This window comes from Mauremys reevesii, linkage group 1 (assembly GCF_016161935.1).
Source record: "Mauremys reevesii isolate NIE-2019 linkage group 1, ASM1616193v1, whole genome shotgun sequence".
NCBI classification, from domain to species: domain Eukaryota; kingdom Metazoa; phylum Chordata; order Testudines; family Geoemydidae; genus Mauremys; species Mauremys reevesii.
Window position 1 is genome coordinate 77866841 of NC_052623.1, and position 10907 is coordinate 77877747.

Genomic DNA, 10907 nt, shown 5'->3' on the forward strand with positions numbered 1-10907 from the left:
ATGATAAAGATAGAAGTCTACATGTGCATCAGAGCCTAACCTAGTGTACCTATGGCGTGCCTGCTTTCTTAACATGTAGCAGAACATGAAATAAATGTAGTACAGATTTCCCCATGTGCTTAAATGAAATACTGTATGCTAGCAAATATTTGTAGGCTTTGTTTTTGAAATGCTGATTAAGAATTACCAAATTCAATTGAATTTCAGTCATAATTAGGGAATAACTCAGAGTGAGATTGCCAACTCCACTGGACTCCAAATCCCCACTTTTGAGGGGTCAATTAAAGGAGGAACCTCATAAGGTTTTCCTGGCAACCTCCACTAGGTTTCTGTAGTATTGGCAAAGGGCAAGACTTCCCCCCCTTATGAATCCTACTGATCCATGGAGGTAGGAGACCCTACCTGGAGGGCTCTTGCCTCCACTTTGTTCAAACTTGCCTCTACTTCTCATCCCATGACTGGCTGGTTCCCTCCACTGCTGCTGAGTAATATGGCAACCTCCTGGAATTCCACAGGCAAATCCAGAGGCTAAGACGAGGACAGTGCCACAGAATAAGGTAGTCCCCTGCTTCACCCCCACTTTCCAAAACCTCGCTAAATAATGCCACAAAGGATGCTGTCCCCACTTTCTGTGCAGACCAAGGGAAATCAATATACAGAAGGGACCATATAGCTCTAAGAGATCTTAACAGGTGTATTGTTGTTTTCTCCTCATAAATGATATTGCTTCTACTTTTGTTCATATTTTAACCATACGATAGTTTAGATTTTACTATTCTTTTTTTATTCATGTCTCATGTGGGAAGCTCCTTAAAATTACTTGTCTTCCTCTCCACAGTGCTTGGGCCTGATTTTTGAGCCCTTACTTGCATGAATAGTTTCACTGAACTCAATAAAAAAATATATTTCTGTATTATGTAACCACATGTAATTACACCATTTTAAGAGGCCAAATAATTGCATTATAAAAAGTGCTTGTTTATTATTCTCTTTTTGCCATTTAAAAATTGATTTTCATTGTTTTTCTAAATAGTTGTCTGAGTCCTGGGAGGGGGAAAACACTTAAGCAAACAATTCAAGTCTGTACATTAATCTGAACTTTTAAATAAACAGCAATAAAAAGTCAATTAATGTTGAATAATTGAAGCCAATGGGACTAGTCAAGTGATTAATGTTTGCAGGATCAGGCCCTTTTAATGGGTCTCCCTTCAGGAAAATAAATTCATTCCTGGGTAATGAAATCACAAAAGGGGCAGGTGACAACCTTTATTCCATTTGAATGATATAACTAAATTTAACTGAATTTGCCATATTTTTTGACTGACAAAGATTACAAATGTCAGGTTCCTGGCTCTAACTGGTCTCCAAATTCAAAAGCTGAAAAGTGGCATTTTGCAGTGCCAGTGTTTAATCACTGTCATTGTACAATGCAACAAGGTGCTGAACTCTCATTCATTATTGCTGTTTATTTAAAGGTACAGATTAATGGACAGACTTGAATGGTTTGCTTAGGAGTATTTTTCCCTCCCCGGGCTCTGGCAACTATTTAATAAAAACAATGGAAATCAATTTTGAAATGGCAAAAAGAGAATAATAAACAAGTACAGTTTAAAATGCAATTATTTGTCCACTTAAAAGGTATGTAATTACATGTGGCACATAAAAAATATATTTTATTCTTTGCCACCCTCATGTCATTTATTTTGATGAAAGTAGCTTTTGAATCAGAATCTAGAAGCAGAATACAACCAATTTGTTATAGTGGAGGGAGAAAATGTTCCAAGACTTGCAAATAACTTGTATAGCTTGCTGAGGGACATTGTTCAGATGTGTGAAAAAGAAAAAGTCAGAAGGAACCAGGGGCTCTAAGGACTTTTAGACAAAATAGCATCTGAAGAAAGTTTCACTGGGTAATAATAATCTCCCCTGACAAGATAATGCAAATCTGATCAATGGAGTTACACAGGTGTAAAACTGGGATCAAAATGAGACAAGCAGGAAGAGCCTTGTTATATCTTCTGCATAACTTTTTCCAGCTTCAAGTCCACATTTTCTGTCCTTGCTCATGCTGATCACATTAAAATAACATGCAATTTAGACCAATGTCCGCTCAATCACATTCACTTATCAAGGTGAAATTTACACCATCCTTTATATCACTTCTGAACTTTATGCTAAATATTTTCTGTTCTTCAGTCCCCATCCCTATCTAAGCCCCACACATCACCATTTGTAAAGGTTATCAGAATGGTGCAACCTGATTAAACTATACATCCACTGGAGGACTACATCTATCCAACATAGAAATGCTTGATTTCAAGGATAGATAGATACATGACTTCTTTTTGTTTAAGGGCATGAGTTGGCATCTTAGTTTTCTGATTTCTACCTTTCCTAAACTTATGAATGAAACCAAGGGTCCAAAAATTAAATTAACATGTCTAAGGATAATTTATTATATTCTGGTTTTTGACATGGGACCTATTTCTTTGTGTCAGTACAAGCATTTAAAGGGTCACAGCTTTACACTGGGGAAGACTATGCCCAACTACTCTACATGTGTGCAGTAGAGGGGAGGGCATAAGGAACTTGGATCTGTCTTCCTTTCTTCCTCTCCTTTCCTTCCAGAAGCTAGCCCAACTGCAGTCCCTCTGTGCATCTTCAAGACACAAGATACCTCAAAGACAAGGAGAGGATCCATCAGCCCCTTCCTTCTTTCTTCTCATGCACATACTCCAGATAGAGCAGCAGGGAAAAGCCTTCTGCATTGACTAAAGGATGCATAGTGGGCACACTCCCTCTGCTTGCCAGCATACTTTAGTTGGAATTCTGCCTTGTTGAGGCCTAAGTCCTCTCAGAACTCCCTTTAGTGTTGTGTGATTCCAGAGTGTTCCTAATGCAGGGCTGTGTCTGAATGTCAGGATTGAACCAATTGAAGCTAATAGCTCATTTAATCAATAGGTAGAACTTGCACCTCCGTAGGTGCTATATTTTCAGTGTGTTTCTGTAGGTGTAACGAGAGTTATGCATTCATTTACATAGTGATAACTATCTTTGCAACTAGCAGGGTTTAGATTCTGGTGAAGAGTTCAAAATCTCCTGAAAAGGCCTTAACTCCAGACTCTGGCTTCCCCAAGCTCCATGATTTGCACTATCCCATCCAGTGATTAACTAAGAAAATTCTTTAGATAGGCATAAGCTACACAAACATTACAAGCAAGGTAAATAGTTTGTTGTAATATATTTAGCAAACAATAATGCAAACCACAGGAAAAAATATAGTGGATGAGATGGTACTCTCTATTGCTGGGAAGTTATTGAATATTTGGAGCCAGGAAACAACTTAGGGGACGGAATTGGTGGTGGATTTCCGTGGCTTCCCCTAATCTCCACTAATAAATTGGGTCCTGCCTCCCATATAAACAAACAATAGATTTTTCAACACAAACACAATCAAAGTTCGTCATTTTGTCCTCTTCCTTATCAATGTATCTGTTGTTCCAAGGGCAACATGCTTTAGGAGGTAAGCAAGCACCTATCTATAGGTGCATCATTCAGTCGTGCTTACACGTGTAAGCACGACTGAATGATGCACCTATAGATAGGTGCTTGCTTACCTATGCTCCAGGCCTTTTAAATCCCAGCAACAACATACCACAGACTGATCATTAATGGATTTCCTTGTCAAATTTCTAGCTGTCACAAGAAACATCAAAGAGAGGAACCAGGCCAGAGCAAATCATGGTGCTGCTAAGCTTTGTCTACACAGATAGATTAAATACAGGTGGGACTGGCACTGAGCTTCACAGGCACTGAGCTCAAATCCACCGAGCAGCTAGTCCAACCATTGAAAGCCTGGGGTGAGAGACGATTCCTCTGGTCTATGCTGGGGATGAGAGAGTTAAATTACAGGAAAGCAAAATTAAAAATTTCCCAGAATTACCACGGTGTTTTCTGGCAATGTTTGTTTTTGCTATCATATGCCAAGAGGTTTTATTTTCAGATGTACTTACAGGGCCCAGTACTTGGATTCTCCTTCACATCCTGCATTTCCCCCTTGTCTGTCTAAAGCCCAAACAGCTTTTAGACAAGATTGAGGGCCTTCTCTTTGAAATGTTAACCCTGATCGCCTCATACCCAAGCCTGGTGCTGCAGAGACAAAGCCTACTTCCCACTGGGTCATTTTGGTCACTGGTTTTATGTGGAAATCCTTCAATTTTTTTATTGTACATCTCCTAATGACATTTTTCCATTGAAATGAACACATTAAGTTTATATAAGGTATACAGTTCATTTAGCATTTTATGTGTATCTCTAAATTGTTCTCATATTTGGTGTATCTCCTTGTGTTCAGCTTCTCTAGACTGTTTATCACTGATGATGAGATATTCATATAATAGAAAAGCAAACCCACTGGGATCAAAGTTCCTAATGAGATATATTTGAAGCTAGGGAAGGAAATAGAGAAGCATAATATGCAAAATGTAGCTAAGCTTCTCTTCTAGCTCATATTGGGGAGGACTTTTTACATGTAGTTCATTTTGAAGTATATCACTCATTATAAATTCAGATTTACCTCTCCATTCCACTCCAGATGTTATCATACTAATGGGAAGCAATAATCACAAAGCTAATTATTTTCCACTGTTACCCTGGAATGAATCTAGAGTAACTCCTATGAAGTCTTTGGAGTTACTCTGGATTGACATCAGTTTAACTGAGAGCAGCATTTGGCCTACAATTACTGTTTGACTCACTTGTGTTACTCTTCAGTTATGTATTCCTGTTTGTAACAACACAGGGAGCCTTAAGAGGTAGGACTGTTCCTCTTGTGGCGTAAGTTCCTGGGAGAAGGTGTAGAGTTGATGTGAAAAGAGTGTGGTCAGGCATGTTTGGGGCATTAAGACACTGCTGAATGTTGTCAGAAATAGGAAATTTTGAAATTGATATTATAGAAAAGTTGTTAAAATACATATTTAAAATGAGTGTAGTATTCATGAAAGTAGTCGGCTTCATAGGCCAGAGGACTAAAGACTTTTGTTCAACTACAAAAGGTATAGCACAGGGCTCAGCAGTGCAAATGTCCCCATATTTTTCCACTGGATGTTTTTGTATTTCTGAGTGGGGCTAGTTCAGTTGTCATGCCTATTCCACGCATGGCCTCTAAGCTGAGCCTGCCAAAAAGGTGCAAATTTATGTTGATTGCAATGGCACTTGCTGTAGTGTAGACATATATGAGAACTATATGAAAGTTTAAGAGACGATCCTCACATTGCTGTTTCTTGTTGTTTTTGTTGTGTGCTTTATGTAGGGTCTTTTTTAGTGCCGTGGAGAATGTTCTACTCAAATCACAAAAGTATTGGTTTGATACTCAGTTGCAAACCTCAGCCTGTGCTAAAGTAACTTTAGCCAACATGGGCCAACGTTGTTCATAAAGAGTCACCTCTAGTCAGTCTCCCTTGCTTTCTCCACAACAGATATCCTGTTCTCCAGCAGTGAGCCCAGCACTTACCCAGGGGTGAAACTTAAAGGACTTACCAGTACGCTGGACTCCTGAGCAAGGGCGTGGCCTCAACCGGAAGAGGCAGGGCCTCAACTGGAAGAGGCGGTGTATTTCAAGATTTAAAGGTCCTGGGGCTCTGGCTGTTGCTGGGAGCCCCAGGGCCTTTAAATCACCCCAGAGATACCAGCTGCAGAGGTGGCTGGGAGCCCCAGGGCTCAGGGACAAATTAAAGGGCTGAGGGCTCTGGCCGCCGCAGCGCTCCGGGCCCTTTAAATCACCATCGGAGACCTGCCACCGCTACTCCAGGGCGGCTGGGATCGGGCGGGGATTTAAGGGGCCCGGTGCTTCTGCCACTGTGGGGAGCCCTGGGCCCTTTAAAGCGCCACCGGAACTCCGACAACAGGGCTCGGGCAGCACTTTAAAGGGCCCGGGGCTCCCCACAGGGGCTGGAGCTCCAGGCCTTTTAAATCCCTGCCTAAGTGGCTGAAGCCCCGGGCCCTTTAAATCACCGCTGCAGAAGCTGTACCGGACTGGACCGGCTTACTTTCACCTCTGCACTTACCTGAAGATATGTAAGGGAAGAAGAGGGAGATCCCAGAACTTATTGTGAGGGAGGAGCTGGCTTGATAGATAGAAGCAGCCAGCTGTAAGGATTTCTCTTTAGATGTTTGGGTAAAGCATACTCAAGCCTCTAACACACCTACAATGACTGAACTTACTTAAACCCCTCTGTGAATCGAAAGCCTAGTGTTTGCAGTCCTAGGGCTACAGCCTGGAATGATGACTAATACATTAACACAGGATTCCACCCACACAAAACTCAGTACAGGATCAGGGCCTGTGTCTCCATTTAACATCTGTGTCTCCATTTAACATTGATAATCCTGACAACACCACAGAAATTTAGGCAAAAGGTCCATGTTATTTTTATTGATACAGCATGGAGATAGAGTTACAAATGGTAATGCTCAGGTGACACTAATCAAGGAATAGTTGGGATTAAAAGTACAATGAGCAAATTATCTTCTCAGTTACCCTGACATAACTGGGTTTTTTCTGGTAACACAGTAGAATGTAGCCCTCATAACTCCAAAGCATACTGTATGGGATCTTTGAAAATAGTGGGTAACATTTTCCAAAGCTCTTAAGTGACTTAAACAACTCTGCAAACTTTTACCCAATAAGTGTTTGGTGGTGGAGAAATACAAGATGGAGTTTCTATTACTTTTTTTCTTTCAGAGAAATGTCAGAGATTGTCTTTATTATCCTGACTATAAAGGTCAAACACACACACACACACACACACACACAAACTAGCATAATTAATCCCACTTCAAGGCATATACATCTAAATAGGGCTAATTGATCTAATTAATGTAAATGTGCTGTGCTACAACAAATGTACACCACAGAACAAAGAAAAGTTAGAAAAAAAGTTGTAATATTTATAGTGTTACTATTTAACAAAGCCAGTCAGGATAATTAACTGGGAGTGGCGTGGGGGCATGTTAAAAATCCTAAGAGACATCACATTTCATAGTTTAGGTTTTGATAAGAACTATTTTTCTCAATTTTAAAGGTCAGTCTTTTCTGTTAAAAGAAAAAAAAGTTCATGAAACTAAATAGACAAATAGTGGGCCTGTTCCTGCTCCCGCTGAAGCCATTGAGATTTTGGCTATTGATGTTAGACATCAACTGGGGCAGGATTAGGCTCAGACAGTTTATCAACTTTATTCTGTTTAATTCGCCACTCTTGTTTCTATAGCCTTGCAAGTCTTCTAACTGCAGTAAACAGTGTCATCTAGAGGATATTTTATGGTATTGCATGTCATTGACAAACCAATATCTCCTATACAGACTTTGACAAGCAAAGTAAAAGCATGATGATAACCAGTTGCCATAGCATTATTTTTTTTAAGTACTATCAAATATGCTTTTCTTTCTGAACACCTGAAAGCCTAGTACCCTGTCACAACAAAATGCTTGGATGCCTCAAGGCTGTTAATTTAATCAACGTGCTTTAAAGAAATTAAAACTAACATCCATTATTGCTGTGAATCTTTGGTTTAGCTCAATTAAGGTGACATAATATGTAAAACTGCTGTAATAGAAAATAAGGCCATAGGCTGTAATATCATGTAGTTTTGACCAATGCATGTTAAAATAATTAGCTCTAGTTACTTGTCCCTAATCTAATGCAATTCAAATTGTATTAAGAGGCTTTGCAAAATAATGAAAAGGTCTAATTAACAGTAAATAAAAGCTGATAAAATTTATGTTTAGCCATACCATATCTTTATTGCCAAAGAAAGCAAAGTTGCACTGATGATGAATAGCAGCAGCATATCCCATTTTCAAATATATTTACACACGGAACAAACAAGTAAATTACTTGTTAAAGATCTCTTGTCATTCATTCCTTTTTTTAACTTGACATTTTTTCTGTCCCAGTATTCCATTAACTTACACCATGTGCTGATTTCAAAGTTATTCAGAGTAACTCATTGATCAATAGCAGCTGAGGCACTGTAGGACCTTAACTCGTTAAAACAATTAAAAAGGAAGTACCCTATGTCTCTCTTCATATGCAGACAACTTGACATTAGCAAGAGGTTTCCATTGCCAACATGAGATGTATGCTGTGAATAACTAAAGTAATAATAATAATAAACATAATATAAAAACATCCTGAATATCAGCTATACAATTTGACCTCAATCCTGCTTTTCACTCATGTCCTTTTCAGGATAAAAACTCTATTAACTGTTTCCTAACAAAAAAGTTGTTTTTGCATTTTAATTGATGTAGTGCTCCTTTGTTTCTGGAAAACAAAACTTCCATTGTGCTTCCACTCTGTAATCCACTGCCTTTACTGGGAGAGTGAGTTGATGCTCTCAATGTCCTTTTTCTATTTCTGGCTACTATAGGAATGGCCATACTGGGTCAGACCAAAGGTCCATCTAGCCCAGTATCCTGTCTTCTGAGAGTGGCCAATGCCAGTTGCCCCAGAGAGAATGAACAGAATAGGTAATTTTCATGTGATCTGTCCCCTGTCATCCATTCCCAGCTTCTGGTAAACAGAGGTTAGGGATGGGACACCATCTCTACCCATCCCGCCCCATAGCCGTTGATGGCCCTGTTCTCTATGAACTTATCTAGTTCTTCTTTGAACCCTGTTATAGTCTTGACCTTCACAACATCCTCTGGCAAGGATTTCCACAGGTTGACTGCGCGTTTTGTGAAGAAATACCTCCTTTTGTTTGTTTTAAACCTGCTGCCTACTAATTTCATTTGGTGACCCCTCCTTCTTGTGTTATGGAAAGGAGTAAAGAACATTATTTACCTTCTCCACACCAGTTCTGATTTTATAGACCTCTATTATATCCCCCCTTAGTAGTCTCTGAAAAGTACCAGTCTTTTTAAACTCACCTCATGTGGAAGCTATTCCATACCCCTAATCATTTTTGTTGCCCTTTTCTGTGCCTTTTCCATTTCCAATATATCTCAAAAAAGATTGGAATTAGAAAAGGTACAATGATCCTATATTATTTTGCAAGAATCTAAATATCTGTGGCTCAGTCTAATTTAAGTCATGGGTCAAGATTGCAACCTGTAAAGAATGTATAGTGGGATAGACTGATTAGAACACCAGTTAATATCTCTTTTATAAATGACCTGCATTAGAAGCATGCCAATTGTTAATCAGGCTATAAAGTTAATTAAATTAATTAAAAATGCAGTATGATATAAAATCAAACAAGACAGCTACATGATACAAGAATTTAATTATACAAAGTTTCAGTAAAGCTGTCAAGTTAACTAGTTGGAGATGAAATCTTTGACAAGATAATACTGGCTAAAAAGCAATTTTCTTTTAATAATTCTGTTATAATTACAGTGACCATCCATTATGAGGGTTGACATCACTTGCATTCAACAATAAGCTTACATTTATGTAAGTACAAATTACAGGAATAATGATAGTAATAGGACTGTGACTGCTGTAATTATGAGCAATATTGCATCTAACACATGATTTTCTAACAAGAAAAGTTGCAACCAACCAACTGCTGCAATGAGAAGGTGACTAGGTGAGGAAGGAAGAGGATAACATTCAGATGAGACTCCCCTGTTCTATTGGCTTATCTAATTTAGTGTGGGTACATTTCTATTCTAATTTGATCTTCCTCCCTAAAATTTTGGTTATTGGAATTAAGTGATACTGGCATTTCAGAGTGTTAAATATATGTTGAGCCAAATTCTGTTCTGATTTATATCGAATTGCATGGGGTTTAAATTGGTACATAACTGTTCATGACTACAAATTGGGCTACATCCTGCTCCTATTGTCTTCAGTAGGAGTTTTGTAATGGAATTTAATGGGATCAAGAATGGACAGATAGTGTAAACTAATTTCCTGATGGAAGGTTGTTTTTCTGTGAATGCTTCTTAGAATGGGATACACTTGCACACACAACTGTATGTGGAAGCATAAAATATGTCTTATTGGTTGCTATTGAAAATATAATTTAACTACATTTAATACATTTTTATTTTGTGAAAGAAAATCTAATTCTGGACTTCAATTGCAAAGTACAGTAATATGGAGGGTGAGCGTTCAACTGTTGTAAGCTGCACAGGTTGTGCCATGTTTGTCTTTCTTCCACAGGACAGAAGTGACTTTGTCTGTACAAAGTGCAAGCTGGTCTCCATATTGGAAGAGAAGGTTCAAGGTCTGGAGAAACAAGTATCGACCCTGCATTGCATAAGAGAAAATGAAGATTTCCTGGCCAGACATAAGGATATCCTTCTATGGGCACAGCTTTCTGAAAAATCAAAGCAGGCTGCACAGTGGGGACAGAAGGACGGGGAAGAAAATTGGCAGCATGTGACCGCCAGAAGAAGAAAGAGGAGCATCCATGTACCAGCAATGGAGATACAGGTGAGCAACCATTTTCATGTTCTCTCCACAGGTACTAATGCAGAGAGTGGACTAAATGATACATCTGAGGGAAGGGAGCAGAAGGAGACTCCACTGATTGGAAGGCATGAGATGCACTGTCCTAGGGATGAGGGTTCCACGACCACTGTTCCCAAGAGAAGGAGATGGGTGGTGGTGGTTGGGGACTCCCTCCTCAGGGGGACTGAGTCATCTATCTTCTGCCCCGAACAGGAAAACTGAGAGGTCTGCTGCTTGCCAGGAGCTAGGATTCACGATGTGACGGAGAGACTGCCGAGACTCATCAAGCCCTCGGATTGTTACCCCTTCCTGCTTCTTCACGTGGGCACCAGTGATACTGCCAAGAATGACCTTGAGCGGATCACTGCAGACTACATGGCTCTGGGAAGAAGGATAAAGCAGTTTGAGATGCAAGTGGTGTTCTCATTGTGTTCTCGTCCATCC